Genomic DNA, 13268 nt, shown 5'->3' with positions numbered 1-13268 from the left:
CGCTTGGGCCACCGCTTCCCACTCCTCGCGGCCGGCGGTGCCTCCGCTCGCTGTACCCGCTCGGTGCCCTCTGCCTCTTCCCACGCCTCTGCTGCATCCTCGTCAGCCGCGTCAAGGGGATATTTTGAAGCATGGCCGTGGAGCACGTCATGCAGCTGGGCGTGGAGCACTACGAGTGCCTGGTGGACATGTTGGGCTTGCCGCTGGCTGAGGGAGCAAGGCAAGTGGGTGCACGCCTTGGTCGCCGCCCGTACTTGTGGTTCGGGACGGAGGGGTGGGCAGGAGCAGCGCTTGCGGAGGCGTGGCGACGGCAGGGGCAGCAGCTCGTGGGGAGGAGGCAGATTAAAGATGGCCACTATAACAAGAAATCTCCCGCTTGGCCAAATCCCCTTCGCCGCGGCGCCCGGCCCCTGTGGGTTCGTGCCCCTCCGCCCCCCACCGCCACAAAGCCCCGCCCCATCACCCCAGCCCATGTGCCACCGGACCCGTGCTGCTGCCGGTGGTCCTCAGCTCGCGCCTGCTCGCTGCTGGGGAACGACCCGCACGCCGCCGGCCTGCTCCGTCGCCTACGGAACCGAGCCGATGTGCGGCGGCGTAGGGGATGTGGCCATGGAGATAGAAACAGAGAGGTGATGAGAGGTACACAGTGGTATGTTTCAGTGATATGTAAAATTGCAATGACATGATTTCAATATGATTAATTGTAATGACAGATCAGTAAAAAAATTATAATGGCATGAATCCAATTAAAAAAACCTAATCTCTTCGCTCTCCGTGGTGGACTCCGCCGCCGCCGCCGCCGGAGGTGGTGGCCGCCAACTCTGCCTCGCACGAGGGGGCCGCCGCGGACGGCTCAACATGCGCCGTCGGTGCCGAGTCGTCCGCGCGCGCCACCAGGATGGCTCCCCCGAGTGTGCCAAGGTATCGATCTTCTCCATGCGAGCCGCCGGTTTTGTCTCTTCCACCCGCGGGTGTACCCATGGGTTGCAAGCACGACAGGTGCAGCAGATCTCTCTCTCTCTCAGATCCACGCCAGTGTTCTCTTTCTCCCCCCTCATCGCTGCGTACCTCGGAGAAGAGAGGGAGGCGGCCACTGCACCGTCCCCGCACCACCGTGTGCCTGATTTTCCAGGCAAAAATGGGTACGCGGCCCCTGACACCCCCTTTCCCTCCCTCCCTTAATTCAATCTGTCGATCTGTGCAGCCATACCCTAGGTTTGATTGATTTGCAAATTTTGAGGATTTAGGGATTGACCCATGGCGTTGAAGAGGATCCTAAAGGAGTTGAAGGACCTGCAGAAGGACCCGCCCACCTCCTTTAGCTCTGGTGATTTGCTCTCAGGATGCTCCGAGTGTGGTCTTCGCTGCTGTGGTCTCCGCCATCATCGTCAACCCCGTGGACATCACTAAAGTCGGTCCTCACATGCACCTCTCTCTCTCTCTCTCTCTCTCCCTCTCTCGACCTGCACATGTTTGGTGCGTGCTCGATTAATGAATGATATGTCATCTATACTAGCACACGATTTGATTAATTGTGGCACTTATTAGTATACTGCACCACTGTGATGAGCTTTCTCATAGTCTGGTTGTTTCGTTATTCTATTCGTTATGACAATTCTGTTAACTAATATTGTCAATAATCCAATTTCAATCTGTTTTTGTTCTTATTAGTACATTGTACCACTGTGCCGGAAGAGTAAGTGTTTTGTTCTGTCATGGAAGTGCATAGATGAGGCGTATGTTTTCTTCTTTGTTCTGTCATGTGTGCTACGTCATTTGGACTTGAGACCTTTCTGTGATGGATGTGAATCTGGTTTCCTAATTTGGATGCAAACAAGTAACACATAATTTATTTGTGTGCTTAAATGAACTATAGAACTTAATATTATTTATGTGTTTGCTGCATTAATTTAGTTTCTCAGCAAACAGGCACTGCTACTCTGCTAGACTATTGAACATCAGCATCAGTGCTAACTGGCTTGGTGCTTCAGTTCTGTTAGTAAATACTAAATAATGTAAACTTCATTATATTTTTTCTTCTAATAATTTCATGGATTTTGGGCAATCTATAGATTTTATTGTTATCTGTTCATATTACAATCCCATTTTTGGGAAGCAAAGAATGTGCACTGTTCATTGCTAATTCTGGTATGCTGAAATACTTGCAGATCAATGGGTTCACATATATGCTATGATGTCTGGGATACCAGTCCATGATAATTTTGAGCTATTTAATACCATCTATACCGACTGATCATAGAAGAATAATCGTTTGTTGATTGAGCTCTGCGCACTAGGTCTGCATCAGTTTCAGTCAATTTCAAGGTTCTGTAGAATGTTACTTCGTGTTTCACCTACACAGCTGATGCTGATCCAAGACGCATATCTTTGCTAAAGCCAAGGTTAGTTCTGCTATGATGGATTACCAAATTAAAATTTGTGGATCCGATGGTTTGTGTTGCTTTCCGTTTCATGTCTTGTTGCTTCAGGTGGAGGCGTCCATGAACCAGGTGGCCGGAAACTAGATGCGCCTCTACGATCTGCCCTCCAAGCTGCTCTGCCGTGTGCTGAACGTGGAGCTCAAGGTTCCTCCTCTTCCTGCTGCAGGGAGGTGCTGGTGAGCTCTTCTTGCAACCACTGACAAATATCACATTTGCGATTGTTTCTACTGGCTCAGTCCAATGGTGCATCTGCATTTGTCTGAGCATGCAGACAAATATTCTTAGAAACATGATTAAAAAACTGCTCTGGAAAAAACATCATCTCCTGCTTGAGATAATTATGCATCAGTGCTTCTGTAGAAGTTTTTGTTCAGTTGTCCATTCCTTTTATTTTAGTACTTGTGTCTTGCTTGCTGATCTTAGAAATAAGTATTTGAGAGATTATGTCCTGCTGCCTTTCTGTTCAGAAATTATAGCTTATCCTATCCTTTTGTCCAGAAATAAGTACTTGTGGATTGCTTGCTGTTACTTCTATTTAATATGTCAAAGATTTAGAATTTAGAAGTATTAGCCTCGTATGCTAACATTGATCGACATTTCTTTGTTGTGCCATTTTACAAGGTAACCGACTGTTGATTCATGAACTTAACCTCCCTTTTCCCTGCAAGCACTATGGATTCACCTGGCAATCACATCAAGTATTCAAGAAAAATCACATAGGTAATTTTCTCCAACTATCTATTCTTGCTGCAATTTATTTTGCCTGGTTAGTAAAATGGTATGTGCTTGCTGTGTGTTACTAACTTGTTTACATATTAAACTGGTTAATATATAATTGACTGTGTCCCATGATATATGTTTACCTTTGTTTTGTCACTTCCTTTTCTGGAATGGCTCCGCTCTTAATATATTATCATGGAAATGAAACTTAGTATAACTACCACTTGGACTACTACTTTGAATAAAGAGAACATAATCTTGTTTGCCCATGAATAGCAGCAGCTCAATGTCCTTTAGGTATCATCCAATGCAGGTGCTAATCCCATCATCATTCTAGTTAGTGCTACTGGTTTTCTTGACTAGCTCCAACTAATGTATGCTTCTTACAAACAGGTGGTTGCGTTTGGATATTTCTTAGTCTTCGTTGCTTGGTTTCTGGCCAATCATATTAGATTTTTGCTTGTTGCAGGCACGACTTTACCGTTGATGCTGCTAATGCTGGTGCTGGCGTGGAGGGAGGCCTTGTGCTGCGCATCAACGATGACGTGCAGGCCATGAACTAGTTCAACTATTGTCTTCCATGGTTCCGGTCCAATGAATTCTGTATGTTAAGCTCTGAACTACTCAATGAAGTGCAGGTAAATATAGACAACTCTGTTTTCATTTCCTCGAGTTCTTGCACCCATTATGTGGCTAACAGGTGGTGTCAACTGCAGTTGTTGGCTTGTGTGTGTTCTAACACATGCTTTGAGTGTAGGGTTTTTTTTTTGTAGCTCTTTCTTGTTGGAGCTATTCACCTGATTGTGACTGCAGGCAGGATGCTGGACAAGAGCACGGGAGATCTGGACCAGTCAGACCGGTTTGGGCGGTCAGACCGGTTGTCACGATCGGTCGGACCGGTTCATCCAGAACCTGCAACTCGGCTTTGATTCGCATCGGTTTTCTAATGCCGAAAAATTTCTTTTCAACATTGTAATTAGATGCTTGCTGAGCCAGAGCATTAGTTTGCCCATTTTTCTCTCTTGGCAAATGTCTTATAATAAATTCACCAAAACAAGAAATAATGTCGAGGCATTTATCAAGATATGTATTTAATGTACCGTTATAAAATTAGTATACCTTAGATACTTGCTGCACAACAAAAACCGAATCACCAAACACTTCAACATGCTTCACGCCCATGAATTGCAAAATCTCCAAGTCAAATAGAAGTGCCTCATATTTGACTTGATTATTTGTATAATATTCCTCCAATCGGTTTGAGAACTCAAAGGTAACACCGTTAAGATACACAAGAACAACACCAATCCCTCTTCCATCATCACAAATCGATCCATCAAAGTATAGCTTCCACGGTGTGTAAACAATATAGCTGACTTCTAAACTATGCTCATCGTTAATTCGATGCTTAACAATAAAGTCCACTATAATTTGGCCGTTCATAGATTTCAAAGGTTCACAAGCCAAATCATATTCTATCAAAGCATGTGTCCACTTACCGATTCTACCACTCAAAATCGGTTTTTGTAACATATATTTTATCACATCGGTTTGACAAACTACTACGTAAGTACTAGATAGTAGATAATGTCTCAATTTGGTATAAGCATAATAGAGAGACAAACACAATTTTTCAATTAAAGTATACCTCATCTCCGCATCAATAAGTCGTCGGCTTATATAAGTGATAATATACTCCTTGCCTTCGGTCTCTTGAGTCAAAATAGCCCCAATGACTTTATCCTCTGCTGCCACATAAAATCTAAAAGGAATACCCCTCCTAGGCGCCTTAAGAACCAGTGGTGAAGACAAGTATTGCTTAATCTTTTCAAACGCCTCTTGCTGTTTTGCTTCCCAAATAAATTCGGCTTCATTCTTTAACCGAAGGATAACAGTAAAAGCATCTATCTTTCTTGACAAGTTAGAAATAAATCTCCTCAAATAATTAACCTTACCTAGAAACTTTTGCAAGTCTTTCTTGTAGGTAGGAGCCTCAACTTTTTCCATGGCTTCAATTCTTTTAGGATCAACCTTTATGCCCTTCTCATGAATAATGAAACCAAGAAACTTCTCAGCCGATACTCCAAAACCACATTTGAGCGGATTTATCTTTAAACCATACTGACGCATCCTTTCAAGAGCAAGTCTCAAATCGGCTGAATGATGATTTAAACTGGACGATTGAATAACAATACCATCAATATACACTTCCAAGATAACACCAAGCCAATCACGGAAGATCAAATTCATAGCTCTTTGATAAGTTGCACCAGCATCTTTCAAACCAAAAGTCATAACAACCCACTCAAATAAACCAATAAATCCAGGACATCTAAAGGCCGTTTTAGACGTATCTTCTTCTGCCATAAAAATTTAATTGTAACCCGCAGTTCTATTAAGAAAGCTAATGACACGATGTCTAGAAGTCTCATTAATCAACATATCGGCTATAGGCATAGAATATTCGTCTTTGGGAGTAGCTTTATTGAGATCTCTAAAATCAATACAAACCCGAATCTTGCCCGAATCTTTCTTTTCATCGGCCACAATATTAGAAATCCAATCTGCATAACGACAAGACTGAATAAAACTAGCATCTAACAATTGATTAACCTCTTCTTTAATTCGGTCATAAATATTAGGATTGAAACGCCTAGCCGGTTGTTTACAAGGTCTAAAACTGGTTTTGATTGGTAAACAATGCTCAACAAGATCATGACTTAAATTAGTTATTTCAGAATACTCTGAAGCAAAACAATCAATGTATTCTTTTAATAACTTAACTAAATTGGCTTTATATTCAGCCAATAGATTTTTATTTTCGAAAGTCGGCCTAGGAATAGTGTCACCACCTAGATCTACCTTTTCTAAAGGATCAGCCGTCGTAAACCCTTGGCCCAGCTTGTCCATATCTTCTATCTCTTCAATAGTTTCACACATATCATTCGTGTGTGCCCGATAGTGTTCAATGCGTCGCTGCAGCGAGTCTGTGTTGGACCGGTTTGACCGGTCTGACCCACCGGTCTGACTGACCGGTCTGATGGTTGATTCGAAGAAGACCGGTCTAACCGGTCATGGGGCCCGGTCTGACCGGTGGTAACTGAGTCGCATGCTTGACTCATCTTAATTACACTAAATGATTTAACCGATTCTCCATCGGCTTCAGAGTAGCAGAGACAAATCCTTCCTTAGTGCAACTGATAAGTTCATAGTCGGACAGATCCAAGCCTGATAAGCACCTGATGTTATCGTTCGCACTAATAGAATTGAAATCGATGGTAGCAATGAAAGATGAAGTGTCACCATGCACCACTTCAACCTCATCACCGATCCATTGGATACGAAACTGATACAAGGTAGATGGAACATATTGATTGGCATAAATCCAATCACGCCCAAGTATTGAGCTGAAGTTACCGTGCACATCTGAAACGAAGAAGGCTGTGGCGAGCATCTTGCTTCCAACAGTCAACTCCATTGAAGCAACCCCTTTAGCACCAATAGGATCACCTCCACCCACACCGCTGACCTTCATGTTCATCCTGATCAACTCCTCGTCCTTCCCGCCAAGCTTCTTGTACAACAAGTAGGGCGTGAGATTTACAATAGCCCTATCATCCACAAGCATGCGAGAAATCGGTTTCCCAATAACATGCCCCCTCATGTAGAGAGCCTTCAAATGATTATCCGATTCCTTGGGCTTCTGAAACACAGCATCGTGAGGCCCAAACTGGAGATGATCCACCTCTTCTTCGAGAACTATGAAGTAATCCGAAGACATATGCACAACATTGATTTTCGAATTATTGCGCTCTGGAGATGCTTCATAATCCCGTAATTCCTCATCCTCCTTTGCTGAAGGAGCTGGTGGCACTTCATCAACATGAGAAACCGAAACAGGCGCTGCTACTTCGGTTGCTGTTGACACCGTTTTTTGACATGTGTCAAGAAAGGTGATGGTGTGAAGGAAGGATTTGCCGATTTGAAAGAAACCAAAACATGCACAGGACCAAAGTCAGCCGATGAAGTTGTAGCCGATGGGCCGAAGGAATATTCCAGGAAGATGTTGATCCGTATTGTTTGGCAGTCGGCCGATGAAAGCATTGCCGACGAGTCAGAGGGAGAGATAGTATGGATTTTATCAAGATTCTGATAATTCGATTATTATTTAGTATAGTTTATTTAGGAAGTCTTTTACTTTTTAGCCAAGTAATGTGTTTTGCCGTGATCGGTTAGGACTTGTTAGAGTAGCCTATATATATCAGTTGTATGGGACTAGAGAAGATTAAGACACATTCAATACAACAAACTCTTTACAATTTCCTTGCAATTTACTTTCTTGTCGGCAACTTCGCTATTTTCTTTTGGGCGAGTTCTTTCAAGCTGATCAAGGATGTTTCACATTCGAGCGACTTGATTTCCTGGTAAGTTTTCGTTTTACCGAGTATATCTGCGCTTTAGCTTCCGGGTGTATCGCTGTAGCTTCGTTCAGATCTATTCAAAAGTTATCGAATTCATCTAGGCTTTGATCTCGGGCGTATCGCTGTTTTCTCGTCTGGATTTATTCACAATTTATCGATATCAGCTAGATTTATAGGTTTTTCCTGTGTTTTTTGGCTGTTATGAAATCTATTTGCTTCGAAGCACGTTAAATCGGCTATAGGCTTTGCGATATTATTACATTATCATAAAAGCTGATTTAAATCTGTTTCAAGCAATATCGAGTGACATTATTTAAGTTATATATTCGTAGCTTTGATTTTGTTAGACACGTGTAATCGGCTTTTCCAAGCTGATTTTGTCGTTTTCCGTATCGGCTGAGTCTGCCGATACGACCTTTTGTCTCGCACCCGCGTTTAATATTCTTTTGACGTTTTCTCTATTGGCAGAGCTTGCCTATACACCTGCACGAGAGTTATTCGGAATTCCAGCCGATACATTCTTAGATTTAACTTTTATCTTTTTCTTATCAATTGCAGGTCAAATTGACTGGCACGCTTGGTTGACTTTCCGAAGCTTGGCGAACACTTGCCCTTGGATTCCAGTGTGTTGATTTTTGCGTCAACAGCTGCACTCTCTTCACTGAGCTCGACCGGTCTGACCGGTTGCTCAGAGCGATCTGACCGGTCAGATGTACCGGTCTGACCAGTCGCTGGGGTCGATCTGACCAGTCCTGCTGCTGGCTGGTCAACCGTCTTGGCCTGCCACACTTTGCCTTGAGGGATCATGAGTCTGTACTTGTTGAAGTGTTCATCCCTCATCTTTTTTGCCTCATGCTCTCTCTTTTCTTTATTGCGAAGGTGCTGCAGTTTCCTCCTTTGAGTATGTGTCAACCCCTCTAGACACCAACGGGGTTGATGGTACTTGTCTGCCACCTTACTGGTGCTGGCCTCATGATCATTGGCCGCAACATGGTCTTGAGTAGGAGATGTAGCCGATTTAGGCTTCTCTAAGTCAGCAGTAGGTTGTACTTCTTGCTTCCTCTCCTTCACACGGTATTCCAACCGCGGAGGAGCAAAATGCGCCAGTCTCTGATGAGACCGGTCATAAGGGACCGGTCTGACTGGTGGAGCCTGCTGTGCTGGACCAGATTGACACATCTTTTGGCATGCCTGGTGGGACCAGAAGCTTCAACATGACGAAACCCGTAGATGGATCCGGTATCAATGATGACAACTACGTCCCTGTTGAAGAAAACTAGCTTAAAGAAGAACAGCAAAAAGAGTTGCTTGAAGCTGTGGAGAGATACAAGCGTGAATGCCTCAAGTCATATAGTGCTTCCAGGTCTGGTGAAATGGTCAAGAAGTTTGACTTTCCTACTCTCCAACCATTAACAGAGGCATAACGCGAGAACAAGATGATAGACATGGTCTATCAAGCCGTGGGTCAATCTTTCATCAAAAGTGCACCAGTCATGGGTAATACAGTACAGAATGCAGTGGTCAAAACCTTTGCAGAAGGTACGTTCCCGAGATGCATGGGGCCAAGCTACATGCAGCCAAGTCAGATGAATTTTGCTTCCATGGAATCGGCTGTAGTAGCATCTTTGTCGGCTCCAAATAGCCGGCCAGAAGGAAACAATGGTCAGACGTCAATGCAAACCGCTGCCGTGACGTTGTCACCTCAACCAGATCGTATCTAGTCGTCTCCACCACCGATTCCAACGGTGGTACAAGGAGGATCCGCTTCAAGATTCCCAAAGGGATGGAATCCAGCAACTGGACTCGGCATGCCGCCTGAGTCCTTTACCCCGTTATCCATAGCTCAGTTCAGTGCATCGGCTACCCAACCGATGAATTGGGTATTCATCAAGGTGGAGTCAATTGGGTATTCATGATCAGATGACGAGATCATTACGACATGTTAATGTGCCGTACACGGATCCTACAGCCCAACAGTCAGTTAGTCCATCGGCTCCACAGCCGATAGCTACTTCTACGTTAACAGTGTACCAACAGCCACCCAGCCAGATGGCTCAGCAGTTGCCACAGATGGCATCGGCAAATCAGCCGATGACCCCTACATCACCACAACCTGCAGCAGCCCCAAGACCAACAGTTCGGTTTCTCCTCAGCAGACACCGACAGTTGACCAGCAAGTTGACTGGGCTTCCAAGATAGCTGAAGTGATAAGAGAGTAGTTTGGATTATGACCAAAGCAGCAGTTTGTTATGTATAGAACTCCCTATCCTCCGGCTTATGATCAGATCCCTCTTCCACACAAGTTCAAGATTCCTGATTTCACCAAGTTTTCAGGACAAGAGGATATTTCTACGGTGGAGCACATCAATAGATTCATCCTGCAGTGTGGAGAAGCAGCGAACCAGGACCCACTCAGAGTCCGATTATTCTCTTTTGTCTTTGTCTAGATCGGCCTTTGCTTGGTTTACCACACTGCCAGCAAATTCTATTGTATTGGACCGATTTGGAGAAGCAATTCCATCAGTTCTTCTTCTCTGGAGTTACAGAGTTGAAGTTGACAGATCTGACCGATTTGAGGCAAAGGAATGATGAATCAGTAGCTGCCTTCATACAGAGATTCAGAGATGTCAAGAACAGATGCTATAGTTTGGTACTATTAGACCAGCAGCTGGCTGATGCAACTATCAATGGACTCTTGCCGCACATCAAAGAGAAACATGCATCGTAAGAGTTTGAGAGCATCAGCCAAATCGCAAGCAGGATGACAGAAGAAATTTGGCCGTATGAGCTGAAGAAAACTTTTCAAAAGAAGGTGAATTACATAGAGTATTCTGACAGTCCTGATTCTGATGAAGAATAAGAAACAGTTGCATCGGCTGAATGGATTCAGAACAACAAGAAGCCGATGTGTCTGTTTGGGAAGAAGGAACCTGAATCATTTGGGTTTGACATCACAAAGGCCGACAAGATATTCGATTTATTGTTGTCGGAGGGATTGATCAAGCTAAAGCCAAATCAAAAGATTCCGTCAGAAGAGGAGCTCAAGAAAATGAAGTACTGCAAGTGGCATAATGCTACTACTCGCGATACAAATGAGTGCAAAGTCTTCCGTCAGCAGATTCAATTGGCTTTTGAGCAAGGGAAGCTTAAGCTTGAGGCTCCTAAAAGGACGATGAAGATTGACCAGCATCCATTTGCTACCAACATGGTGGATGCGATGAGGGAAAAGAATCCCGCACAAGCCAAAGTTCTGACATCATCATCAGCTAAGAAGTCTGGGGCTGTTGACCCCAAAACACAAATAATAGCCGATGTGGTCAAAGGGAAGAAGCCGCAGGAGGAGGCCGAATGTTCTTCGATGCCACGAAAATGTGTCACGTCACAAATGTTGCTGAACAAATTCCAGCGTGACCGCGAGAAACAGCAGCGTAGAGAAGAAGAGGCACGTCCTGAAAAGGAACATTGGAAATGTCCTTTCTTTGTTTATTCTAGGAAGAAGGGTCGACCTTGCCATCGGCAGATAATTGTCCTGAATGCAATGGTCAAGGCAGCCGATCATATAAAAAGCCACGTCATGATGATGACTCACGTAGGCGTGAGTGTGTCTCCGCGCATGATTGGCTGGGGGGCAGGACTCCTGTGCATGATTGACTGGGAATCAAGACCATGCTACGTGATCCTGATGGAAGCTGAGTGCCTGCTCATGATCGGCTAGAGCAAATGGCCGATGATAGGGTACAAGATGATCAACCGATGCGCAGGGATCCAGAAAGAGAACCATACATGCATCATACTAGTCAACCCCAATGGTGTCCTAGAGGATTGACCAGATCATAGAAGAGGCGTGTTCAGAGGTTGTGCCAATTAGAGATAATAGAAGAAGAACAAGAGCAAACTCCGAGCAAGAAAGGAGTCAGGTCACAAGTTTGGCGTGTCAAGGCAAAAGCCGATGATGAACAAGATCCCGAGTCATCGGCTGCATCGGTTAACATGATTTCCGTGGTTAGCCAGAGGCCTACACCGATCCAAGCAGTCGGTTCTTTAAATGGTTATTAATGGATGAGTTACTCAAAGAAGAAGGAAAGTTGGGGCATGGGTTTACGTCGGCCGATATATTAGAAGAAATTGATATTAGAGATGGTGATAGACCAAGGCCGACGTTTATTAGTACTAATTTGGATCCCTAATACAAGCAAGAGCTGAAGAGTTTGCTAAAGGAATATAAAGATTGTTTTGCTTGGGAATATTATGAGATGCCTGGTTTAGACAGATCCATTGTTGAACATCGTTTGCCTATAAAGCTAGGATATCGGTCATATCAGCAGGGAGCAAGACGATGCAATCCTAAAGTTTTGCCAGATATAAAGGCTGAAATCACATGATTAATTGAAGCTAAATTTATTCGGCAATGTCAATATGCTTAATGAATTTCTAATGTGGTTCCTGTATACAAGAAGAATGGAAAGTTGTGAGTTTGCATTGATTTCAGGAATCTTAACAAAGCTACACCGATGGATAGTTATCCTATGCCGATAGCCGATATGTTAGTAGATGCCGCTGCTGGACACAAGGTGATTAGTTTTATGGATGGCAATGCTGGATATAATCAAATCTTTATGGCAGAAGAAGATATTCACAAGACTGCATTTAGATGTCTGGGGCATCTTGGTTTGTTTGAATGGGTAGTCATGACATTCGGACTTAAAAATGCCGGTGCTACATATTAAAGAGCCATGAATTATATTTTTCATGAACTCATCGGCGAGATTGTGAAAATTTACATTGATGATGTAGTTGTAAAGTCAAAGGGGTATCAAGAGCATCTTGCTGATTTGCGTAGAGATTTAGAGTGCACAAGAAGGCATGGTTTGAAGATGAATCCAAATAAATGTGCCTTTGGTGTGTCAGCCGGTCAATTCTTGGGTTTCATGGTGCATGGACGAGGAATTGAAGTTGGTCAGAAGACTATTTCAGCGATTGATAAGGTCGAAGCCCCTACGACAAAAGTTGAACTTCAATCATTGATCGACAAGATTAACTTTATCCGGAGGTTCATATCTATTCTATCTGGAAAGATTCAGCCGTTTAGTTCATTATTGAAGTTGAAGGCCGATCAGAAATTTGTATGGAAGGAAGAACACCAGAAAGCAATTTATTTGACAAATCCTCCTGTGTTGGTTCCTCCCCAAAAGCACAAGCTGTTTAAATTATATTTATTGGCTGATGAATGTACTATTGGATCGGCCCTTATTCAAGAGTTCGAAGGAAAAGAACGTGCTATATACATCGTGAGTAGAAGATTGTTGTATGCAGAGACCAGGTATTCTCCTGTCGAAAGATTATGTCTTTGCTTGTATTTTTCTTGCACCAAGTTTAGACATTATTTACTATCGGCTGAATGTGTGGTTGTGAGTGTTGACGCTCACTAATGATCATTTTCAGGCGTCAACTTGATCAAAAAACCATGAGAGTTTGCATTTCTTATACGCATCCTTATCCAATAAAGTCCCTAAACCACACCTTACCTCTTATAAAATGCAAGTTGTGTTTTTGAGCTAATATGCAGGTTGCAAGCACACTTTGGCCCGACATAAAATCATAGAAAATATTTGAACGACGATTCATGCTCAATTATACTAAGTGTAGCCCAAGAACCACACCAAATCCACTCAAGACAGGCCAGCAC

At 43.7% G+C, this 13268-nt stretch overlaps 1 long non-coding RNA gene across 2 annotated transcripts; it reads left to right on the top strand.

The window, feature by feature from the left end:
* Positions 1–759: 759 nt before the first annotated feature.
* On the top strand, positions 760–4270 carry LOC120699195. 2 transcript variants are annotated; one of them, XR_005685295.1, is made up of 8 exons: positions 761–921; positions 1026–1142; positions 1248–1411; positions 2169–2402; positions 2490–2617; positions 3063–3161; positions 3631–3799; positions 3975–4270. It is a non-coding gene; the product is annotated as an uncharacterized LOC120699195 (long non-coding RNA). The 2 variants fall into 2 exon arrangements; XR_005685294.1 differs by having other exon boundaries at positions 760–1142.
* The last annotated feature ends 8998 nt before the right edge of the window (positions 4271–13268 follow it).

Source organism: Panicum virgatum, chromosome 3K, assembly GCF_016808335.1.
Source record: "Panicum virgatum strain AP13 chromosome 3K, P.virgatum_v5, whole genome shotgun sequence".
Classification (NCBI taxonomy): domain Eukaryota; kingdom Viridiplantae; phylum Streptophyta; class Magnoliopsida; order Poales; family Poaceae; genus Panicum; species Panicum virgatum.
Note: the sequence above shows the minus strand (reverse complement) of the source record. Positions and strands in the feature narration are given on the sequence as shown.